The sequence below is a fragment of the Melitaea cinxia genome, chromosome 15 (assembly GCF_905220565.1).
Source record: "Melitaea cinxia chromosome 15, ilMelCinx1.1, whole genome shotgun sequence".
In the NCBI taxonomy this organism is placed as follows: domain Eukaryota; kingdom Metazoa; phylum Arthropoda; class Insecta; order Lepidoptera; family Nymphalidae; genus Melitaea; species Melitaea cinxia.
In genome coordinates this window covers 3,717,439-3,744,151 of record NC_059408.1, presented here as the reverse complement: position 1 = coordinate 3,744,151, position 26,713 = coordinate 3,717,439, and positions in this window count along the sequence as shown.

Below are 26,713 nucleotides of genomic sequence, written 5' to 3'. Positions count from 1 at the left end.
CTCCCTTCTAAATGGTCTGCCTCTAAAGTCTGAACTGGTCGAGTGTTTTTAACAACTTACGTGAAACAGTAACATTGTTTTCTACGAAGTTTGCGCTATCTCGTCGTTGTGTACTCGAACGATTTAATACATTTCGTTATTTCTTTTTTACTGATGGAACGTTTCGATCGGTACCATGTTGGTTCAGTTGTAGCTATTACGTTTGTTTACTTACTCCTTGTTTATACAGTCTTTTGTTTTAAAGGTGTGTTAGAGAAGTGTTAATAGTGATTGTATAATGAAAATTTTTGAATATTGACAGTTAGTATTTTTAATATATACTAGCTGACTCGGCAAACGTTGTCTTGTCGCTAAACGCTATTTTAAAATAGGGGTTGGTGGTAGAGGGGTGAAAATTTAGTTCTGGTGGACTACCCTTAACATTTGGGGGGATGAAAAATAGATGTTGTTCGATTCTCAGACCTACCCAATATGCACACAAAATTTCACAAGAATCGGTCAAGCCGTTTCGGTGGAGTTTAACTACAAACACCGCGACACGAGAATTTTATATATTAGATATTCGGAATGTTTCTATTAATTTAATTATAATTATGTCAAGATATTTATAACTTAACTTTATTGATTTGACAAAGTTAAATTCTTTTATTCTAAAATGAAGACATACTGATAAACCTTTTCTATCTCAATTATAATAATTATTATTTATTTCTAAGCAAAATATAAAGCTAATTTCACGTAGACGAATCAGACAGACAAAAAGCATTGTTTAAAAAAGCAAAAAGCATATATTGCATTCGTTTTAGCAAAGAATTTCAGCCTCGTAGAACACACTTGTTATTTCTCCGAGGAATTACTTCAAGTATTGAGATATTATCTTCTTTTTGTTTCAAGGATGTTTGCGTTTATTCAACGTTTCCTTCTTCGCTATCAGAGGGTGCCGAGAGTCGGGAATAAAAAATATTTAATTGCCTTTTTCAAATGAAATTTTTATTTTACAAAACAAATGTATATTTCTTTACCTATCATAAAGAAAAGAAATTATAAAGAAGAAATATTTCATATAAAAAAAAATATTATTGCATTAAAAAATTAATATATTATCTCCCTTTATTCATCAATATCATCTCCCTTTATTCATCAATATCATCGTAATACGCATCGCGGATATCTCTTTCTCAATTTTTTTTCTATCATTCAAATCAAGTGACACTATAAGTTAAGTCGGACACAATTCAAACTCGCAAATGACTTTTTAAAGTCTCTGTGACCTTTATACGTCGGCTAACCGTCCTTGGCACATAACGCGATTTCTCAAATATAGCTACAGGCCGCGGGCTCACCTCCCCTTTATAAGAAGCATCAATCATCGTTAAGCGCTACTACGGAGACATTTATACTGCACGATTTTCTTTTTATTTTTATCTCTAATGATTAAGCCTGTAACATCTCACTGCTGTGACTCTTTCTTCATTTAGGAAAAGAGTCGGATCTTAATCTACTTGAAATATTCTAACTTGTTTATGGTAAAATTTATTTTCTTAATAGTAATAGTATTTAGATGTCAATTTGACATGTGAAATTTTAAAGGAAAAATTAATATTTTTATTTAATTTTCTCTCTGTCAGTTATTTTAAAGTTTCAATATCAACTCGATGTATTTGACACGTTATTTATAGATAATATACTCATATATGACAGTAAATAATTCAATATGGAATTCTACAAATTGTTTGTTATAAAAATTCGCTTAATAAATAATTTTAACTGAGATTAGGGCACATTAGGAATTTTCCTGCTCAAAATATGGAACGGGCTAACTGTGGTGAGTACATCGACCTTACAGAAGATCACAGCTAAATAATACTGTTTTTAAGCAGTGTTGTGCTCCTGTTCGTAAGTAAGGTGACCAGAGCTCCTGTGGGGAATTGGGGATAAAGTAAACAACGCGCTTGCGATGCTTCTGGTGTCGCAGGCTACTATAAGCTACGTTAATCGCTTGCCATCAAGTGAACCGTACGCTTGTTTGTCGACCAAGATATATTTAAAAAAATTAACACCAAATGTTGTACCTAAGACACAAAAAGCTTAATTTTTTTTTATGTAATCAAAACATTCCTTCCATCGAGCATAAAGACGTTTCGATATCGTGTCGTTACCGCTATGCATAAAAATAATAACTTGAGAAAAGTTTCGACAAAGTTTAGATAAAAAGAAAAGTGTGATATTGGACATATCTGGTACCCTAATATTTCAGGTATTATTTCAGGTATACATTTGTTGATGGAACGAAAGAACGATAAGTATCAGCTATACTTGAGATCGCCTGAGATAATACAGTTCATTAGTCGCGTCGCTCATTTATTTATTATTACGGTATTGAACAGTAGGGATTTTCCTTTTGGCAGTTGGCAACTGGAAATAACCGTATATATTTATAATGCTTTTTACATACAATTTCATGTAATACAGTTGCTTATTTTGCGAAAGTAGTGACTCTTGTGCCAAGTGTATATGTTGGATTGTAACTATGATAAAAATTAACTTAATTTGTTATAGACAAAAAGTCAAAAAATATTTCGTTGGTTATTATGTCTCGATTTAGAAGTTGAAATCGACCAAGTGGATTCGTTAAAAGATTTTTACGTAAAAATAGAATGCGAGGTTTAAAACATTTCTTGAGTATATTATGATGTATGCACAAACGAAGATTATTAGGGAGGTTAGGTACGTATATTATGTACATGGGGCGTGACACTGTACAATATTAGGACGTGGCACGACACAGATACGTCAATTGGAAGATGTTCACATTGACAGGACCATAAGATAAGATTTCTTGCTATAATTGTGTCATGAAATAAATGATATTACTAGCTGACCCCGCAAACGTTGTTTTGCCATATATTTTATTAACCTTCTCAATCCCCTTATAACTTACGGGTATGAAAAATAGATGTTCTACGATTCTCAGACCTACCCGATATGCACACAAAATTTCATGAGAATCGGTCAAGCCGTTTCGTAGAAGTTTAACTACAAACACCGCGACACGAGAATTTTATATATTAGATTTTGACAATGATCGTTATGATTTCTGAAATTTTCTGCGTAATTTTCTTATTATTTTATTCCATATATCTACGACAAAATATTGAAAAACATAAATAAAATGTGTATAATTATTAAAATCGTTCTCGAGTAATGGCGTGACCAAGCGAAATAAGAATTCCTTTTGGTATAAGTGTCTGTAAGATCCAATTTTGATTAAACGCTGTTTATTTGCGTTTAGTATCAGTGTATTAGCATTTGTCACAAAGGGTCGTTTCCGACAAGTTGACGTGAACCAACAGCGGAGTCCGTGAGATTTGCGGTGCTATCATGTAATTGATCAATCCGTTTCGACAGGCCGGAATGTCGGCAAATTGTGTTTGGGTATATCGGGTGGGGTTTCCTTATTTTTTTAAGGGTGTACATAATATTAGGTTAATAATTTAAAAAAAAATTTCTTAAAAGACTTTTTAATTTATTGATTTGAAATTTTTTACACCTTCTGTGGTAACTTTTAGCCGTATTTTAACATTTTTTGCTTGTGAAAATAATATTACCGGAAGTTGCTATCTAGCGGAGCTACTCGTAAAAAAAGTGTTTATGATGACCATTTTATCTCCGGACTGGATCATCTGAAATATAAAAAAAACAAATGGATATCGTTAAAGTATTATATTATATAGTAATAAATCATAGTTAAAAAAAAAAAAAAAAAAAAAAAAAAAAAAAACTAAAAAACCACGCTTTTATAGCTACTCGTAGTAGAAAATGTTTTTTACTTACAAAGAGTTTATAGTATAGTAGTAGAAGATCGAACAATCAATCATAATTAATTACTTCAAAATAAAATTATAATAAAATTTAAGTTATTAAGAGAATAATTTAATTCAGAGTAAAAAAGCCGGGTTGGTGACCGTAGGGCTGGCTTTGTCACACCTAAGACGCCGCTGCCCGTCTTCGGCCCGTGTATTACAAAGCCAGCAGTCGGATGGTTATCTCGCTATCGATCGGCTTTTAAGTTCCAAGGTGATAGTGGATCTGTGTTATCCCTTAGTCGCCTCTTACAACACCCAGAGGAAGAGAGGGGGTGGCTATATTCTTACTGCCGTAGCCACACAGCGTGTGGTCTGTGTGGGTATTAAATATAAGTAATTTATATAAAAAAAGATTTTGAAAAACTAAATGTAACACCTAAGTGTCTGTATATCAATGAGGTGTTATTCTTTGATCAATGATTGTGTAAATGAAATGAAAAAAATACGATATATATAATGATATACGGGTTTTCAAAATATTTGGGTTTCAAATTTTGGTATATGTGCCGTGTGTACATCCATATACATTTAGTAAAAAGCGGTTATCTTAATATTAAAAACAGACACTCCAATTTTATTTATTATATTTAATATTTTGTTTCCCAAACAAATAAATAAATATTAATGTCTATATAGACGCCGACGGAGCGTTTAAAGCTATCACATTAAATTCACATTGAAATAGCAATGTTCAGTCATAAATTACGGCGGCTGATCGAAGGAAAATATTTTTGCTTTCCTTAAAATATACGAGAATAGAGTAGCGACGTGTTCAAGTTATTTGTATGTGTCAGTATCCATTATGATGTGATTTTTCTTGAGTGTAATCGTTTTTAACGGTATCGAGAGAGAAATCTGCCTAAAATATATGTATTAACATTAATATAGAATGTTAGATATTGAACTTTTACAAGTAAGTTCTCCTTGAAGAGTTGTTTAAGTTCTTCTATTATTCTTTAGCCTTAGGTTTACTATGAAAGATGACGTTCATAGTTTTTTCTCACTTAATTCAAGGCATCGTATATATTCTAGAAAGTTACGTCTACAATTTACAACGTGACCGTCGCTGGCAAAGATCGCTAGATTAGCAGACGTTAAAATTTTCTAACTACGAACATTTCCTTCTAGTTCTACTTAGATATCATTAAACAGAAATTTCTAGTAATATTCGACCTTAAATCATTGATGAATGAATTATTATTCTCTGCTGAACTTAAGTTCAAATTAAATTTACGATGGTTGAACACAGCAGAAAATATAATTATCAAAGTCTGAAGCGGCTCGTTTAGGGAAGCAAATATACCTTAGTAGATAACAGTCAAATAATGCAGGTCTCAAGTAGTATGGAAGCCGTGAGGAACGTAATCACAGCTTCGCAAGGGGCTAATTCTGGTTACGGGTAGAGCCGACAACGTGCCTCCGATGTTCTTAGTGTTGTATGCGTCCATAGACTACGGTTAACCGCCTCCCACCAGGGGAACTGTATGCTTGTTTCCAATTGTATAATAAGTAATTGCCTAGTTCAGAATGCCTTGATTTAGACGCTATGAATTAATTTATTATATGATGTAGATACCGGGTATATTAACGGCTAAATAAATATTTACGTAAGAACTTTAAAATAGAGTTCAGAAAACCTTTGAAGAATGGCGGAACATAAATTTAAAGTTTCAACTTTATGCAGATCGTTAATAAAGTTTTATTTTACGAGCTTAATCAAACGCGATGAGGTAGATATTTTACAAGTAAAAATAACACTTTTGAAGTTTTAAAAACTTACTAATTCTTCAAAACTAAAAAAAATGTAAGTGTTTTTTTTTCCGACGTAACTTTGGCTTTTAAACTCCAAGGAAGTCGCTATGAAAACATTTTTTTTGAGGAATTTTAAATGAAAATATTATTTTATGTATATCTTATATTTCAACTGTTTATTGTTTAATAGATTCTTGCTAATACTATGTAAATTACTCCTTTTTATAAAGACTAGCAGCTGAAAATTGCTACGAGACTGTTTCACATAGATATGTATGTACTATACAGTATATTCTGGAATATAATATTTTATCCAGTGTCCGCGATACAAATTGATATTGGACTCTTGTGAGGCACTTTGTAGAATAGTTATAAGAATAGACACCCTGACTTAGACTTGAATATTTTATGTGAATGGTTATATTCACTGGTAGAGAAAATGAAACGTCTAATATACTTTAATTTAAATATAAACGCTTTATTATAATGCGTAAAATTTGCGTAAATAATAGAAAAAAAACACGTCACTTGTTAAGAAGAAGTAGTATTAGTATGAGTTAATTGTGTTAGATGAAGCCTCTCAAATATATAATATAATATTGAAAAAACGGTATGAATTTCTTTTTAAATAGGGGTATTCGTGTAATATAACGTTTTGAAACGGTTCCATTCCACTCGAACATTTATACTACAATTATGCATATGTAGGTAATCATTACACCGGCCCATAAAAAAAGTACTATCTACCTTTGACCCGACCCACCTGCAGGCCTAGCATGCGCGCCACGACAAAATTTTGTCTACCCCTTTTCTCGTATTATCTCTCTATGTCTACAGTAGCTAACATGCGTGCACGCGATACTCTTCTCGTTACGTCAAGAAGAGATAATCATAAAATTTTAGTGATCTGTGATATTTATCTCTACGGAAGCTAACATGACATCGTAATTTTGTCGAATTTTGTCGTTTTAGGAAGAGAAACTTCTCGTCTTCAATATTATCGACGAGAAAGACGATAAATAAAAAATAAATAAAACCGGGTGCCTATTTTTTGTATACCATGGCGTTTCCCTATTATAATTATATAATTTCGGTATACGAAGAGCGGGAAATGCGAAAAGTCGAGTGAAGTGTGCCATATAATGACACAAAAAACGTATTTGCGCCCTGTTGCTTCTTATTCTAAATAATAATAATACTTTATTTCAGACCAAAGTACAAGTCCATATTGGGTTAGTACAACAAGACAAGACAACATTCAGAATAAAAAACAAAACAAAATTATATTAAAAAAATTAATAACTAAAAATAAAATTAAATAGAATAAAAGTAAAATCAATAATAAAAAAAAAAAAAAAATTCAAAAATTAAAAAAAATTTAAAAATTAAAAAAAAAAAAAAAAAACAATGCGTGATAGAATTACAATTATCTAATGTGCGACAAGATATAAAGCACAACACGAGCATATTGTTTCACATATATAATTAAATTCATTTACTTACGCCGTTTTATTTTCCATATTAGATTTTTTAAATTAGATATACACTTTTTATCTTAGCCAAAAGGCCGAGAACATTGTTAAATAAAACATGTGTCACTCGTTTGAAATTGGTCAATAACCTTGTAAATTCAACTTTACGACATAAGAAATAAGAATGATATTCAGTTGTGATTATGGTTGATAATGTTTCTCTACTCGACAAGGCGAAGTCTTCGGAAGAGAATTTTGTCTCTCGTAGTGCGCATGTTAGGGTAATCGAGAAAATACTCGATGTAGACATTATCTCTCTCTCTCGTCAAGAGATATCTCGTTGTATGCATGCTAGGCCGGCTGGAGTTACGTATTTCGATGTGCTGAATCCGAGTTTGAGGTCTCTACGTACCTTACCCACTAATTTTAAGTAAATTCCTAAAAACCGGCAATAATAGCGAAATAAACCCTTGGTGGTCGGGGGTGTTTTTTTGTGGACCGGTGCTATTTCTAATCTTAATTTTTTCTTTATTTTACTAAAACATACACAGTTTGTTAACCGTTTATTTAATGAAATCGGATCATAACGTGAACGTGCCCCGAGACAGCAGCCTTTATATACAAAAGCAGTTCTTTATGCGACAGTTATGGAACTTATTGGCTGATATTAAAGATCGTATTTTAAACAATTGCGCTTCACACGAACTCACACTTTGTGCTCAATTTTGTCTTTGATACTGAACCCGTATTTTGCTTTAAAATTTAGCTATTTTGTCGAACTACATACTGTAATATTTGAACATCAGTGTTGTGAGCAATGTAAGAGGGAGTTCAAAGTCAAGTGGGATTCTAGAATTGTTTTTATAAAGAAGAAGGCGAAATTTGTTTAATTTACAATAAATTGTATTTAGACTATCTTGATTTTTTATTTTTGCTTTAGATGTACGTCGCTAAGAAGCCATTGGAGGTTAATTTGAAATAAATAGAGCTTAAGTTTCATATTATTCAGATTGTTTTTATTTTTTTTTAATATTTTGATGTTGTTGTCGATAGTATTTTCTTGTTTTTGCTGTTATACGTAACGTAAATAATACAAATGCTTAATACAAAGTAAAGAATTGTCAAATAACGGCAACAACGTATTTATTTCATGTTTAACCGACTTCAAAAAAGCAGGAGGCTCAAATCGGCGCAATTCGTACATATATTTATTTACTAGCTGTGCCCGCGACTTCGTTCGCGTGGAATTTAACAAATAATTTATTGTTCAGTTCACAGAGCTATAAAATAAATAAATTTGTACATCAAAAGTAGCCTAAGTTACTCTTTATTACATATTAAAAACAACTATTTACCTCACCAACATGATCAAATTTATTATTATTAATATCCAAAAAGGGATTGATGCCGATGTTTTTGAAATCTCATAGATGGCGCTGTTTTAAAATTGTCTTGATACTACTTATATTACTTTAATTATGTTTATCGGCCTAAGTTACTTATATTGCGTAATTTTTATCGTGTGAAGCTAGCTTATTCAAATATGCGTCGTTAGATTACACGTTGTTACAGAATGCGTTGAAGAATTAAAAGTTCCCTGCTCTTTCCCCGTAGGTGATAGCGTGATAATATGTAGCCTATATGTTGACCCGACGATAATATTCGTGCCAAATGTGAAGTAAATCCATGCAGTATTTTTTGAGTTTATCCCGGACATACAGACAAACAGACAAAAATTCTAATGTTATTATGTATCAAAATAAAGACAGTAACGCCACCTGTATATTGTATTGTCACTATTGTAATTAATGTATTATCTATGAAGGTATATATTAAATAAAGTATGTGGTTCGCTCGCTCATTCTCACTGAAAGCGTTGTTTAATTAACAGGTTATGGGCCCAGGTCCAAAGGTCGCCAGGTCACCAGATTCCCAGTGTTCTCAGTTATTATTTTGTATAGTTGTTTCTCGAGCTAAAGTAGTGAAACATAGTTAGAATAGTGTTATTCAGTGTTTGCAATAAAAGTTTGCAAGAATGACAACGAACTATCTAGTAAATGTTCCAAAACTAAAAGGGCGAGAGAACTACAACGAGTGGATCTTTGCCGCGGAGAATTTTCTAATCCTAGAAAATATGGTGCACTGCATTAAGCCAGTTTCTGGGAAGATGATAGAAGCCGCAGACGATGCAAGAACTAAAGCAAAATTAATTATGACTATAGATAGTGCGTTGTATGTACATATTAAGGAAGTGAAAACTTCGTTGGAGCTATGGAACAAGTTAAAGGCATTATTTGATGATTCGGGTTTTACACGAAGAATAAGCCTATTACGTAATTTAATTTCAGTTCGCCTAGAGAATTGTGTTTCCATGCAGTCGTACATAACGCAAATAGTTGAAGGAGGACAAAAATTGAGTAGAACTGGATTCAATATCAGTGATGAGTGGATTGGATGTCTATTATTGGCGGGATTAACTGAAAAATTCATGCCGATGATAATGGCGATTGAGCATTCCGGCATAAAGATTACAACGGACGCCATTAGAACCAAACTTATGGATATGGATACGGAAGTGAGTATAAATAGTCAAACTCAATCACATGAAGTTGGTGCATTCGCTAGCAACACGCAAAGATGGCAACATAAGAAAAATAAATTGTCTATGGCTCACGCGCAGAGCGAAAACCAAACAAAAATCAACGATAATGGCGGCGGTAAAAGTCATGTAAAATGTTACCGGTGTAAGCAACCAGGGCATTACAAGAATCAGTGTACGAATAGTCTTAATACACGTTCTAATATAAAAAATACTCAACTTAAGCAAAGTAACGTATTTAGTGCTGTGTTTATGAGTGGCCAATTTAACAAATACGACTGGTACATCGACTCCGGCGCAAGCATGCACTTAACGGCTAACGAGCAGTGGATTGAGAATCCTACTTATCATAAAATGAAGGAAATATGTGTGGCTAACAATGAAAGGTTACAAGTATTATGTTCCGGCGATGTGAATATTGTAACCAAAACTGAACAATGTGAATTTGAAATTACAGTCAAGGATGTATTATGTGCTCCAGGATTGACTACAAACTTGCTGTCAGTGAGCCAGTTAATAAAATCCGGTAATTATGTTCAGTTTACGACAAATAGCTGTGAAGTTTACAATATAAATAAAGAATTGGTGGCCACAGCGGAATTAAATAATGGAGTATACAAATTGAAAGTACCAGACAGTGTTGTTGCTAATTTAACTGCATCAGGCTTAACATGGCATCGTCGTTTGGGTCATGTAAATAGCAAATACTTGAATAAAATGACCAGTGCTGTTAAAGGTATGAATCTTCAAGAAAAGGTTGATCTTGACCAGACGTCATGTTCAGTTTGCTGTGAAGGCAAGCAGTGTCGATTGCCTTTCACAAATGAGGGTTCTAGAAGTAAGGAATTACTTCAATTAGTACACACTGACATTTGTGGACCCATGGAACATGAATCATTAGGTGGTTCAAGGTATTTCATACTTTTTATTGATGACTATAGTCGTATGATGCATATATATTTTTTGAAACATAAAAGTGAAGCAATGAAATATTTTATAGAATATAAAGCAGAAGTTGAGAAACAGACTAATAAGAAAATAAAGAGTTTAAGAAGTGATAATGGTTGTGAATATTGCAGTAAAGAATTTAATACATATCTCAAAAAGGAAGGTATCATTCATCAAAGGAGTAACCCGTATACACCAGAACAAAATGGCTTATCAGAGAGGAATAATCGTACAATAGTTGAAAAGGCAAGATGTTTATTATTTGATGCCGATATGGGAAAAGAGTTTTGGGCCGAGGCTACCAATACCGCTGTTTACTTACAAAATCGAACAGCTTTACCTGCCCTGAATGATAAAACTCCATTTGAAATCTGGACTGGGTGCAAACCAGACATAAGTCACTTGCGTATATTTGGCAGTAAGGTGATGGTACATGTAGCCAAAGAGAAACGGCAAAAGTGGGACCGCAAGTCTGAAGAGCACATACTAGTGGGTTATCCAGATGACATCAAAGGTTACAGATTATATAATCGTAGAACAAGACGTGTGATAACAAGTAGAGATGTCATTATTATAGAAGATGAGAAGAATCTTAATATGAATATACCAGTTATTGAAAAACATCAAGATTCGTATTCAGTGGGGGATACAGTTGTCAAAGATTCACCAATATCAGATGAAATAACCTTAGATGAGGATACATTGCTTGAAACTTCAATTAATTCAGATGATACATATGTTCCTAGTGAATACGAAGATGCATCTAATTCTCCTGAGCAATATGAAAGACCTAGTAGAATCAGAAAGAAACCAGAAAGATACGGAATATCAAATATGTGTGTTCCTGACGAAATGTTCGATAATGCCTGTGGACTATGTCTTGAAGAAGCGCTACAAGGAGTGGAAAAAGAACAGTGGTTACGGGCTGTGAAAGAAGAACTTAAGTGTTTTGAGGAAAACAATGCATGGGAGCTTGTAGATTTGCCAAAAAATGGAGAAACTATAGTGAAGTGTAAGTGGGTGTTACGTAAAAAATTAGACAGTAATAATAGTGTTCGTTATCGTGCGCGCTTAGTAGCTAAAGGTTTTATGCAGAAGCAAAATATGGACTATTTTGAGATTTTTTCACCTGTGGTTAGACATTCAACATTAAGATTATTGTTTGCATTATCTGTAAAACTAGGTTTAGATATTACACACCTTGATGTAACTACAGCTTTTTTGAACGGAGATCTTGAGGAAACAATTTATATGGAAATTCCAGAATGTTTAACAAGTTCTCAAAATCTTAATAATAAAGTACTTAAATTAAATAGAGCCATTTATGGTCTCAAACAGTCTTCAAGGGCCTGGTATAAAAAGGTTGATGAATGTCTTGTTGGTAATGGATATAACCGTTCTAAATTGGAACCATGTTTGTATACAAAGATTAAAGGTAAAATGAGAACTTTTGTAACACTGTATGTTGATGATTTTTTTGTATTTACTAATGATAAGATTGAATATGATAATTTGAAAGAAGAATTGTCATCAAAGTTTAAATTAAAAGATCTAGGACAGATTAAAAATTGTTTAGGTATGTCTGTTAACATTGATAGAGTAAAGGGTACAATTACTTTAAGTCAAGAAAATTATATTAATCAGTTATTGAAAAGATTTAATATGACAGATTGTAAGTTAGCTAATACACCTTTAGAGCCTAAATTGAATATTAACTTAGAAAATAAATATTGTGATAGTCGAATACCTTATCAGCAATTAGTTGGTGGGCTTATGTATTTAGCGGTTTTAACTAGACCGGACATTGCTTATTCAGTTAGTTTTCTTAGTCAGTTCAACAATTGTTACAATAATGAAACCTGGGCATATGCTAAAAGAATTTTGAAATATCTTAAGAAAACTAAATATTTTGGGTTAAAATATACTAAATTTGGTAATTCTAAAATAAAAGGGTTTGTTGATTCAGATTGGGGGAATAATATTATTGACAGAAAGTCTTATACAGGTCTATGTTTCATGTTGGCTGGAAGTGTAGTTTCATGGCAGACAAAAAAGCAGAAAACAGTTGCACTCTCAAGCACAGAGGCAGAATATATGGGTATGGCTGATGCTTGTAAGGAAGCTATTTATTTGAATAATTTGTTAAAAGAAATTGTAAACGAGTCATATATTATTGAATTATATAATGATAACCAGGGTGCACTTAAGCTGTCTTCAAATAATAGTTATAATAAAAGAACCAAACATATAGATATAAGATATCATTTTTGTAAGTAATGTGTTGTTAATAAAATTATTAAGTTAGAATATTTGGAAACAGCTGAAATGCCAGCAGATTTATTTACAAAAGGCTTAATTAACATTAAGCATTATTATTTTATGCAGTTACTTGGGATACAGGATATAAGAGCTGTGTAATTAAGTTTTTTTTTTTTTGTTTGATAAAGGAATGTAAGTTTTTATGTACCTGCATTATTTTGATAAGTGGGGGTGTTATTATGTATCAAAATAAAGACAGTAACGCCACCTGTATATTGTATTGTCACTATTGTAATTAATGTATTATCTATGAAGGTATATATTAAATAAAGTATGTGGTTCGCTCGCTCATTCTCACTGAAAGCGTTGTTTAATTAACATCTAAAAACTATATTTTTGGCTTCGGTATCGATTGTAGACCACACCTCAAGTATTCTTTTAAAAAAATATTCAATCTACAGTTTTGACTTTTCTACCATTTTATTAGATGTATAGATTATTTATGTATGTTCGGGGATAATTTAACGTTATCGTCGTTTATGAACCGATTTTGATAATTCTTTTTTTTTTGGAAAGGAGACATCCCAAGTGTGGTACCATGATAAAGAAACTAGGATCTGATGATGGAATCCCAGAGAATTCGAAGGAATCCTTTGAAAATCGTAGTGACGACTAGTGCGTTTGTTAATTTTTTTCATCTACTTACGTTGTCTTACTAGTCGATGTAATTGAAGTCGGTTTTTTTTCGTTTCCTAGCAAAAACAATTTTTATTCATGTCAATCAATATAAAGTAATAAATCAGTAAAGGTAAAAAGTAATAAAATATCATTTCGAAGTTTTATTGATAGGATTGTAAAACGACTACTTTTAATATATTTTTGTTTATTTTTACCGTTGCTTAAAAATTACTTAGCTGTCTTGATAAATAATATTTTTTCATTAAGACGTAGCATTCAAAGCGAGTTCAAGAAGCTTGTGAAGTTAGAATCCATTTAGTCGGTCCGTGGCCGAATGCGGTTTAAATTATTAATTTAATTAATATTCAAGTGAAATCTCGCAAGAAGATAAATACTGTTGTATTTGGTCTCATTATTTAACTCGAATCTGTTGTACGAAGAAACGTACTTATTTTATTGGAATTTTAATTTAAGTTAATATTTTTTTTTAATTTAAATTAGAGAAAATGTTTAGATCTCGACAGAATGTTTAGACGCCGCGTTGGCGCAACGGTTACAGCCATGGATTGTACCTGTTGCGCTGGCGGTTGCGGGTTCGATCCCCGCACATGACAAACATTTGTATTGGCCATACAGGTATTTACCGTGGTCTGGGTGTTTGTGCAGTCCTTGTGGGCCTCCCCACCGTGCCTCGGAGAGCACGTTAAGCCGTCGGTCCCGGTTGTTATCATGTACACCTGATAGCGATCGTTACTCATAGTAGGGAATATATCCGCCAACCCGCATTGGAGCAGCGTGGTGGATTAAGCTCTGATCCTTCTCCTACATGGGGAAAGAGGCCTATGCCCAGTAGTGGGATATTACAGGCTGAAGCGTTTAGATCTTGATGAACCCAAATTTCCTTTTGGCCATAGCGGTTTTTATAGTGTTATAATAGTGTTACCAAAGGGAAAGTCGGGCACTCAAAAATTTGGTGCCCTTTTTAAGATTCTGCATGCACATTGGCCCCAACGGGCGGGTTTACCTATGCACTCATGCAGATAACATTAGAAAACTCGATCTCATAGATTTTAATTTTTAAAATTTCAAACTAAGTTAATACGAGTACTTTAATCTCGCGACAAGCTTTTATATCGACGAGTACTCGTACGAGTATAATTATGTATATTGTATAATGACGTTACAATCATATTCACAGTAAAAGTTTATTTTATTATTCTTAGTGCATTTAAAATGTATGGTTGTTTTTAAATATTTTTTTTCTATTTATTATTTTGGTACTAATAACCTTTTACTTTTTTATATAATAATGTTATGCTTAATTTTTGATAACTATACATAGATAGAGTTATCGTTATGACGAAACATATTTAACCCTTTGAAATTTCTGCGTTTATTCACGATTTCTTACCTATATCAAGGAGTAAGACTTCCCGACGAAGAGTATATTGACGTTATTCCAATTACCTGCAATTTACAAAAATTGTTTACGATGACGATGCGATTACTCTTTGTTTACTCACTGTTGTAAAATTATTTATTGAGTTGTTCTATAGTTTTTTTTTACTGTTATCTTCCCATAATAAATGCTAATGTAATAAATGTAATATAATCGTACTGCCTTTATCTAATATGTACATATAGTCATATATGTTAACTGTAATGCACGTTTATGATATCTGTATGCTGAAGAAGTTTATAAATCTTTGGTTAAAATAAATAATTTATTTATCTATTCCACTATCGGTAGTTTAAAATTAAGTTACAGGTGTACAATATTTAGAGAGAAGCGACCGTCGGGGTTGAAAATTCAAATACTGAATGTTATTTGATAATACTAATATTATAAAGAGGTAAAGTTTCTAACTTTGTTTGTTTGTAGGAGGTAATCTTCGCAAATACTGATCCGATCATGAAAATTTGTTTACTAACAGAAAGCTACACTATTCAGGAGTGACATAGGCTATATTTTATTGTGATTGAACAAAAAATTCAGCAAAAATCGTATATGTATATAAAACTCTCGTATCACAATGTTAGTTACAATACTCCTCCGAAACGGCTGGACTGATTTTTATGAAATTTTGTGTGCATATCGGGTAGATCTGAGAATCGGCCAACATCTATTTTTCATACTGCTAAGTTATAAGCTGGGGAATTAATGGGGGGTTAATAACATATATAGCAAAACAATAGTTTGTTAATAATTATAATAATGAATTATTATAATTCAAATGATATATCAACCGAGAATTATTTATTTAAAGATAATTTAACATACATTTATCAAATGTACAAATTTATGATCTAAATTATTAAGCACATGGTAATGTTTAATCCGATAAATATTTCAATGTAATTAGGAACTCGTACAATGGCAACTGTAATAATTATTTTTGTATAATTCTAAAAATAAATGAGATTTTATTAAGAAACGCTTGAAGACTGGTTCACGCAGGTTATTATAGCACTGGTTGTTGCGCTAATCGATCTTCGGTAATTACAAATATTTTTATTGGCCCTACAGATGTTTTGCGTTGTTATACTTTTCGTGGTGTGTTTAATTTGTTCACCAACATGGGAGCGTAAATTAACTGAAGGCGTCAATTTATAAAAAAATACTAGCTGACTCTGCAAACGTTGTCTTGCCGCTAAACGCTATTTAAAAATAGGGGTTAATCGTAGAGGGTTGAAAACTTAGGGTTGTATGTATTTTTTAATGTTGTATCATAATAAAAATAAAAAATAAATAATTTATCTAAAAATTTAAAAAAATTTAGGGGTACTACCCGTAACATTTAGGGGGATGAAAAATAGATTTTTCATTCTCAGACTTACCCAATATGCACACAAAATTTCATGAGAAAAAAAAGCTGTAAAAAAGCTGTAAAGCTGTTTCGGAGTAGTTTAACTACTAACACCGCGACACGAGAATTTTATATATTAGATGACATACCTTGTAAAATGACGATGCAAAAATGTTTTGTAAACTATTTGAATAAAGAAAAAGGTCTATGTGTACCATAATACTTAAAAAGAACTGTACCAAAATTTTCCACTCTAATCCTGAATATAAATAATCGTGAGCCAAGTTTTCCTGATAAAGTTTTCTATGATAAAGTACCCTCGTTGGCACACGTGTCCAACTAAACCGTACAACCTTCATGACACCTCCGTGTATTTGTCTCCCTAAACACGTAACTCTTAAATATTATTCGGGAACATATAAATGTGGGTTCTTTCGTTTTTTTTTTTTTCTTTTTTTTTCATTTGTTACATTCAGTTGAAACAATCTTATGTGTGTGTGGATGCGACGTACTCGTTTTGAATATTTTATATCTTGATTGTGGATATCATCACCGGTATTACGTTGAAAATGTTTTTTTTTTGAATAAATGATTGAATGACAGTGACATTCAATTGAAATATATCTAACGTCATTCTAGTCGTTCAGGCAAAGACTTTTTCTCCATTTAGGTGAACGGTTGGCTTAATAAACGTTGCTTTACTGCTAGATGGTGGAAAATTTCCCATATCATGAACTATGATTGCTATGTCATTTTCGAGTTACAGTTAGAAGACCCACAAATACATATAGACCAGAAACAAATATTTTAACATAATAGAAATATCTTTCTTCAGCGGAAGCCAAGTTATACAGTCAACGATCATAATTCGAAATTATATTTTCCTTATACGACCCCTCCTAGTCTAGGTGGAAAGGTTCGTTAGCTAATGTCTAGGCTTAGGAAAATATTTTAATATTAAAAATGAAAACTTAATTGTTTAATCAAAAATATACAAATATGCGACTAAGCGTTATTTAATTTTTAAAGAGGTAAAGGAATTGACAATATACAGACTGTTTTTTAAAAAAAAATACCATTATCACCCTTCACCGTGTGTTCTCAAAACATTTTCATGCATAAGCATAAAATATTTGGAAGAATTTTTGGGCGGAAAATGTCAGTTGTTTCGCTAAAAGAGCGACACGCGTGTGTTGTGACAAAGAAATATCACAAAACTAAAACATATACATATATATATATATATATATATATATATATATATATATATATCCAGCAGTGGACTGTATAGGCTGTAATGATGATGATGACGTGAAACAAAACTTTGTACTTCTTTTTACGAAAATAGCGTGGACGGAATAGTATAAAATTTCGCACACTTATAGTTAATATCGAGAAGGATTTCAAAATGCTACTATTTTTGAATATTATTCATAAAGAAATACATTAAATTAATTTAAAAAAAATCACACATTCTACTATGTATGTGACACACACTCGCATATGTATATACTCTTTTTGTCTCTTATTATTCTTTGACAACAGAACCTTAATAATGTTCAAACTTATAAATTAAATTAATTATGGTCGAATTTTGACTAATAGGCGACCACTAGTATAAATAAAACCAAAACTCCGAAAGGTGTGTACGGTCGGTGAAGAAAGTGGTGTACCAGTTTGGATTAATTTCCTGGTCATCGAAAATTACAACAAGGTTCGTTATTCATAGATATCTTAATTAATAATTATATTAATTAATAAGACTGAAATGGACATATAGTAATGACGTAAACCTAATTGATAAGTATTCATACGTCATTATTATACGTGACATTTTAAACTCTATTAGGTATAAATAATATCGTTATTAATAATCAGATCAAGACGGCAATAGAAATTGTCAGATCGATCTGCATGCAAAACTAATCACCTATGAATCTGCCAGCGGAATTCAACCTTAGGGTGGTACACCACATTCCTGGCCGACGGTACGTGCATATCTTCCAAATGACCGCACCAAGTCGGATAATTCTTATTACTTCATTATTGTTAATACAAGATTTGTCTTAAATAAAACTAAAAAAAAACAATTGGTACATTTATCTTAAGCAAATACGGCGGGTCAGCTCGTGTACAAAGATAATATAATATGAACATTGTACGAGACATCTCTATCCTCTGTCATCGCACGTGACCTAAATTAACAACAGGCGCGAACACTAGCGAAAGATAAATCATGCGAGCGATTTTCCTGTCTTAATTTACTGCTTGCTCGGCGCCAACACCAACTGTCTCACCTTCGTCTCCTTGTTTACACGCTACTGCCCCGGATACATGATTATTGATTTTATTTTATTATTAATTTAATGTTAAATTTTTTATTTATTGATACAATTAGGTCGGAAAACAGGCTTACAGTTCACCTGACAATTATTGCGTGTGTTAAGACTGTAGTGAAGTATAAAATCCAATTGGTGATATCATTATTTCAGTCTATTTCAGTCCACTGCTGGACAAAAACGTTGCCGTTTCATCCGTAAAAATTTTACCCTCATGCGCCTGAAGAAGTTTCACTTCAAAAACCGAATTCTATTACATCGACAAGTAATACGACGTATAGGCAGTTCGTAAAACTGACATTTAAATGCGCATTATAAGAGAAAAAAAACTTTTATTACAAAAAAGCATCAAAATTGGTCCACTCAGTAAAAGTTACAACACACTTTAACGTTAACACACATAAAAAAACAGTTGAACTAAAAACCTCGTCCATTTTTGAATTTATTTAAAAATTAACAAAGCGATATAAACATTGACGTGAAATAAAGTTTTTCCAACACTACCATATATTTATCGTAAAAATACTTGTAGGGTATTCCCTACAAGTATTTTTAAATATTAATTCAATACTGAGGGTAACTTTCCTCATCCCAGGGAACTCTCCATGCACTATAAAATTTTAGTTTTTACTTAAATTTTCCGAAGTTTTAAATTAGTTGGAGTGGTTCCTAGAGTACAAGAAGAAGAGTTCAAGAAGTTTTCTGTTTCGCGAAGGTAAAAACTAAATATTGTATTGTTTTTTTTTTTTTTTTTTTTTTTAATAGGACAAATTTAAAAAGTAAGATATTATTTTATAATTATTTAAATGCTACACCAGTTTCGAGAACTAATGGAAGTCCTTCAACTACTTACTCAATGACGATATAAATTTTGCATTATATTCATCAGTTCAGCTTAATATAGTCCACTGCTGGACATAGGCCTCCACATAAGTTCGCACAACAATGGAGTGGACTCATGTGTTTTGCCCATAGTCACCATTCTGGGCAGGCAGATTGGTGACTGTAGGACTAGCTTCTTTGCACCAAAGACGCTGCTGCCCGTCTTCGGCCTGTGTATTTCAAAGCCAGCAGTTGCATTGTTATCCCGCCATCAGTCGGCTTTTCCAGTTACAAGGTGATACTGGAACTGTGTTATCCCTTAGTCGCCGAAAAGAGGGGGTGGCTAAATTCTTAATGCAGTAACCACACAGCATGCTTCATATTAATACTTAATTTAAATTTATGTATAAAAAATCGTGTCTTTAAATCTTTTATAGGTAAAATAAATCGTTTTCTGTACATATAATAAAACTGTAACTGGTCGATGTATGTACATGACAGATGATTATCTGAAATTATATAAAGAAAATAGCAGAAAATAGTTATAAGCAAAATAAATGTATCTAACGTTTTCCGGGCGATGACTTTAATTTTATAATTTGTTTTTAATTTTTTTTTTTATTGTTATAAACACCTTCCGTGGGCCTTAAGGAACATACAAAAATAAAATATCGGAATTGGTCTAGCTATTCTTGAGTTATGCGCTTAGCAACATTCACTTATATATATAAACTAGCTGACCCCGCAAACGTTGTTTTGCCATGAAATAAAAACAAAAACTTATAACTTAGGGGAATGAAAAATAGATGTTGGTCGATTCTCAGACCTACCCGATATGCACACAAAATTTCATAATATTTTATAAACCTTCATAACCCCCCCCCCCCCACCTATAACTTAGGAGCATGAAAAATAGATGTTGTTCGATTCTCAGACCTACCCGATATGTCCACAAAATTTCATGAGAATCGGTCCAGCCGTTTCGGAGAAGTTTAACTACAAACACTGCGACACGAGAATTTTATACATTAGAAGATATAAATATAATATATTAATAGAAGTAAGCATTAGCTTATATTAGCTGCTTATGTGAGATAAATAGTAGTTTTTTCCTGTAATCGTGATCTGAATTTCAAAGTTGCATTTCTGATGGTCTTTAACTGAGGTAGGACAACAGAAGAAAATATCCTGATAGAAATCTGGAGCAGCTCGACTGGGGAACTACCTCGAACTTACAGATCACAGCTAAATAACACTGCCTTAAAGTAGTTTTGTGTTCCCATGGTGAAGTAAGGTGCTTGCGATGCTTCTGGTGTTGGTGTAATATCTTACCATCAGGTGGGCCGTGGCCGTACGCTTGTTTGTCGTTCTAGTTCTAAAAAAAAAAAAAAAAAAAAAAAAAAAAACAACAACCTTGTATGTTTTAGACGCTGCTAACCATTAATATATTACTAGTATCGAGAGTGTACGTAAACATTTCGTTCAGTGTGTTTACTCCGTCTTGATTATTTGTAATGTAACGTTATAATTTTACATTAACCGCTAATGACATTACACGAATTTTCATTTAGCTACATATCCTGACATTCATTTTTGATGTAACAAATTTCACTCTAGAATCTTTTCCACTCTTTGAATTAGTTTAAGCTTGCTCTGTTTCACTTGAAATAAACCTAAATTTACTCGTATTAGTAACGACATTACATAAAACAAAATAAGTATTTTGGTAAGTACCAAATTAAATAAAAAAATCTAGAAGCACTAGCACATTTACGTAGTGTATACATGGTGAAACCAGCACTATGATCGTATTAGTTTATTTCAGGTTAGTTTTTACCGTACAGTAACCGAGTTATGTAAAACATAAAACTATATTGAAATAATTCAAATATTTCAACTCGCAGTCGCTACGCAAAGTATGGTTAATTAAACAAATAGTTGCTATTTTGTAATCTTTATCGATTGCTCCCAGTTCTGCGAATGGAAAAGGTCCCATTGAAATGGATTCATTAGTCAGAAAGACGGGCTCCAATATTTTAGCAACTGAATAGGAGAAATTATTTCGCATCGCGGCGGCGGTATTCATTCGATCGCGACGCGTTTTCATCTTGATTATTTCGTTCGATTCTATACTTTACCCTATGGTAATAAAGACTCTATAGTCTGTAATTTAAATTGACATTTCAGTCTGTTCATTTTTAACTCGCAACTAAAAAGGCGTTTGATGCGTGAATTTATATAGTTTTACGTGTTTGATTGCCTTTGAATTAAGCTTTCGACTGCACCGACAAAGCGTTGCAGTGTTTTAAAACCATATTTATTATATTATAACCGTATTTGTTTGGTCAAAAAAACTATTAGTTAGACGTTATCGTGACAGTCATTAGTTGCCGACTTTTGATTGCAAGTAAGTTGGATATTCAGATGGAGATACATAATTTTATATAATAACCTTTGGATCGTCTTTGTAAAGTAGTTACATCAAATTATGAACAATTATTTTATCCGTCTCGATGTTTGAGTGACGAGCGATATACCTGAGACAAAACTAGAGTATTTAATCAAAAAGGTTGCATCTCCGCATATTGCCAGTGGTAACAGCACTGATTTTCAAACGCCGATTCGTAGTCGGGTTTCAATTTTTAATTTTTTTTTTCCTTGGTTTCTAATTTGGAATCACTTTATACTAGTGACATTTTCATCTCATTTATAATAATAAAAAGTTTAGTCACGACAATATTCAGTGCAGAAACGTCTTCTTGGCTGGTACGATTTCTCATAATCGTAGAGCATGACAAATCGCCGAGATGCTTACAAGAGCACAAGATTTATACTTGATTTATCATTCACCATTAGTTTTTATTGCCACGAGAGCTGTGGGCCCAGAATTGCCTTTTGTCTTTCAGACACTATGTCGGCATTACGGGAAGTAAGAATTACAAAAATAAAAAAATGTGAGTCATTTTGACTTAGGAAATAGACCGCAAAAAAGTACATTAATGAATTTATATTTGTTAATGGATATTCATTTATCAAAGAATAAACTACCAGCAGCCATAAATTTCCGTTTATTTCCAAACAATCACTATAACAATCATCAATCATGAATCAAATCATAACGCATCATATTCAAGTTCTTAATCAGGTCAAACAAAAAAGTGTATTTCGAACAATAGCTAAGAAAACTCGATAAAAAGATAGAAGGAGATACAGTCCAAAACGCGACCTCCTTCTGTTTTGTCGGTTAATAAAAGTCAAAGCTCCTGAATTAGAATAACGTTGTTACGACTTTGTATAAAGCTTTTTTATGTATCCGCCTAAAATACGGGTGTTAAAGTTAAGGCCTTTGTTTCTATACATGTTGTTAGTACTAAAGCACAAATAAGATAAATCTTAAGCTTTTTCAGTAAATACTTACGTTTAATAATTATTTGATTTTTTTAAATGTAACTAGGTCGGCAAAAAAGCGTACGGCTCACCTGATGATAAGAGATTGCCGTAGCTTATAGACGCCTGCAATTTTTTCCCCGTTTCCCCCAGGAGCTCTGGTCACCTTACTCACCTACAAGAACACAACACTGCTTGAAAATAGTATTATTTAGCTGTGATCTTCTGTACGGTCGAGGTACTACCCCAGACGGACTGCTCCATATTTTGAGCAGGAAATTTTCGCTGTGCCCTACCTCAGTTTTTAGGCACAATTATAAAATTATTATACATATAAAGTTTACCATATATTACGAGTACTAGAAATAAAAAAGATTTCAAATTTAGACTCCATTTGTGTCTGTCTGCCTTAAACTTAATGTACGCTTAGAACTTGAAGGCTCGGTGTGGTTTAGTATAGTATAGTATTAGGTTTAGTTCTAATCGTAGCCGCTATTAATGCTCGCAAAATACTAATTAAAATTATTTAAAAGGAATGTTTATTAACATACATTTTCCACCAGTTGTTAAAAATATATACAAAACTCTTATAAAATATAATCTCAGAAAAGTTACCCATCATTCAGAAAATCCTCACATATCACCGATTCGTGTTTTACGTATAATTTTAACAATGTGGCAATATATGGTTTTTGCTTTATTCCATCACATAGTCTTAGGTGAAACTCGCTTTATACTCGATCCACCACTCATAAATGGTATTGAGTGATGGAATAATGTAGCGATTCAGGCGCACGCTTTGTCAGATCGTTAATCATACACAAAATTTTCAGTTAATTTTCGTCAAATATCGTCAGCTTTCTGTTAAGGCAATTTAAGAATTTTAATTGTAAGACGGATTTGCTTTTTCTTTCTTTAATCAAGTTTTATTTTTTAAATAATATTTTATTATTCGCATTTGAACTATAAAAACTTTTTAAAGCAAAATAAAAAAAAAAATCTACATTCTGAATCTGTAGTAGCTTCATATTATCTAAAGTTAGTAGTGAAAATATTGTAAGCTTTTTGAAATGACGATTGCTTTGCTTTAAATTCCACTTCTTTGAAAATATATTTTATTTAATAAAATAAAATATATCTGTTTTAAATAATAGTGATCTTGTATAAAATATAAAATTCTTTATATGAACAATTATATGTGAAGATTAATCACAATTATTTATATTTGATTATACTCACTCTAAGCTGATATTTACTCGCTCCACGTTTTAGGCAACGGTTTGATAGACACAACTCACAAACCACTTTTGTGTGATTCTTTCTTTATCGTGACGCATGTTTGTTTTATCATCGAGTTTAAAATCACAATAATTCTAAAAAAGTTTCACTTAAAAAAAAACTACTAAAACTACACACAAACGAGCAGTTTTAAAATATATAATATCCGAATAAAAGCAATCGAACTGTGATGGTCAAGAATCCATCGAACTGGAAAGAATTCAATAATTTCGATCTGTTTACGATTTGTTTAGAAGAGCAAACATCGAATTATTTAAGTAGTAATCGTGACAAAGAGGAATTCGTACGAAAGATCAAAAGCTCTGTCATTTGAACTTTCATGAATAGAATGTCTAAGATGGATCCAATTAGTGATTTAATTATATTAACGATTTGTCCAAACGTCCGCTTCCTTACAATCAAGTACTTTGTTAAGACACTAATTATTTTTAATTATATTATTTTTCGTGTATTAGTTCGAGTGTCTTAACTATTGTTTCTAACTTTTGCTTACATTAAAGCGATTCTCTGTAGTAAATGGACTAGTAATAGATCAAGGGAAAAAAATTATGGTAAGATGAAACCCAATGGAAAAGGAAGAGAATACAACGAAAATGAAAGGAACAATAAATTACGGATGATCTGAGTTCGGGAAGTGGTAGGGAAGGAGCAGGCTTAAGAGTAAAAAACGTTATATCTCGATTTCCGGCTAAACCACCAGTCCTATGGAAAAAAGCTCAATTGCAAAGTTGTAGGTAGTAAAAAGATCTACAACTTTTGTATTTATACTTTTTTTACATAACCTCAAAATTCTGGTGAAAAATACAAAAAACCAAGTTCTTGGTTTTTTATTTTTATCTTCGACAAGTTTTTGTTTTACGCTATTTGTTGAAAACTTACCTTTTTATGTTCCAAACACACTGTAATTTTTTGATTTAAATTATTTATATTTTCATCTTATTTTGACCTCAATATCGAAAAAGCACCTACATTTTCTATCGAAAATTCTCATGTCAAAATATCACCTTTTAAAAAACTCTGTGACCTTTTTGTTTATTGAAATCTCTAATTTCTGATGGTGTAAAAAAATATACCTTACTATGCTAAATGTTTTCAGAAAATGCAAAGATTTTTTTTTTATTTATTATTCAACTTGACAGTCCTACATTATTGTTAAGTGCTCCCATTTCCATCTTTGAAAATTTTGCTCACAAGTAAAACTTTTTTTTACAGGTAAGTGACTGGCTTAATTCCGTCATGAATTAGCTCGATTCAACAACCCTACTGGATAAATGGTCGAGTCAGCTATCAGGTATGTGCTGACACGAGAATGAAGCAGTTATTTTGTGGTTTTTATTCAAATGTGTTTATTTTTTGGAAAAAACAACAAATGTTAGTGGCAATTGACCAAAATTTTCCGAATAGTCTTTGTAATAGAAAGATCTGTAGTAAATATAATACTCAATTTTAAGTATTCGTATATAAGCTTAAATCAAAATAAAGTTTTTAAAATGTTTAATTTTAAATGTTCGTTGTAAATATTTGTGATATTTAAATTATTTCGCTATTCTAGTCAAAATCGTAGAATATTTACTGATTCGATTGTAGTACTTAAGGAGCAACAAATTTTTTCGGCATAGGTATCCTACGTTCTTATCGAGGTTCTAAGCTTAACCCTATGTGCCAAATAGGAATTTCATGGTCAGCGATCAAGCAACTGTGGCGTGAAACTGGAACTAAAATACGAAACAAACAAACAAACTCACTTTCCTATTTATAATACACTAGCTGACTCGGGGAACTTCTTACTTCCATATTGTTCGTCGTGAATATATCGTTTTTTTTTCTTATTTGCTTTTAATACAAACTTTGGCCCCCCTCATTGATACCCCTCCAGTGCGGGGGCACCGGAGAGGTTATGTCAGACTCCTACTGACTAAAAACCACCACGTGAGAGCAGTCGTCAGCCTGGGTGGGGCGAGATGGGGTCGTGCTAACATTCGACGGCTCCTTTACTACTTAACTTTTTTTACGTGGGGAAAATCCATCATGAATACTCTCCGCCGCGGGGGCGCCAGAGGGTTATGTCAGACTCCTACTGACTAAAAAACCACCACGTGTGAGCTACGTCCGCCTGGGTGGGGCGAGATGGGGTCGCGCTAACATTCGCCACCTTCCTTTGCTACTACCTAACCGAGTTGCTTTTAATACTAACGTAAAAAAGAATGATTCAATTTGGTACATCATTACATCATTACAGCCTATACAGTCCACTGCTGGACATAGGCCTCCACAAGTTTACGCCAAAACAACGTGAACTCATGGGTTTTGCCCGTAGTCACCACGCTGGGCAGGCGGGTTGGTGACCGCAGTGGTGGCTTTGTCGCACCGAAGACGCTGCTGCCCGTCTTCGGCCTGTGTATTTCAAAGCCAGCAGTTGGATGGTTATCCCGCCATCGGTCGGCTTCTTAAGTTCCAAGGTGGTTGTGGAACCTTGTTATCCCTT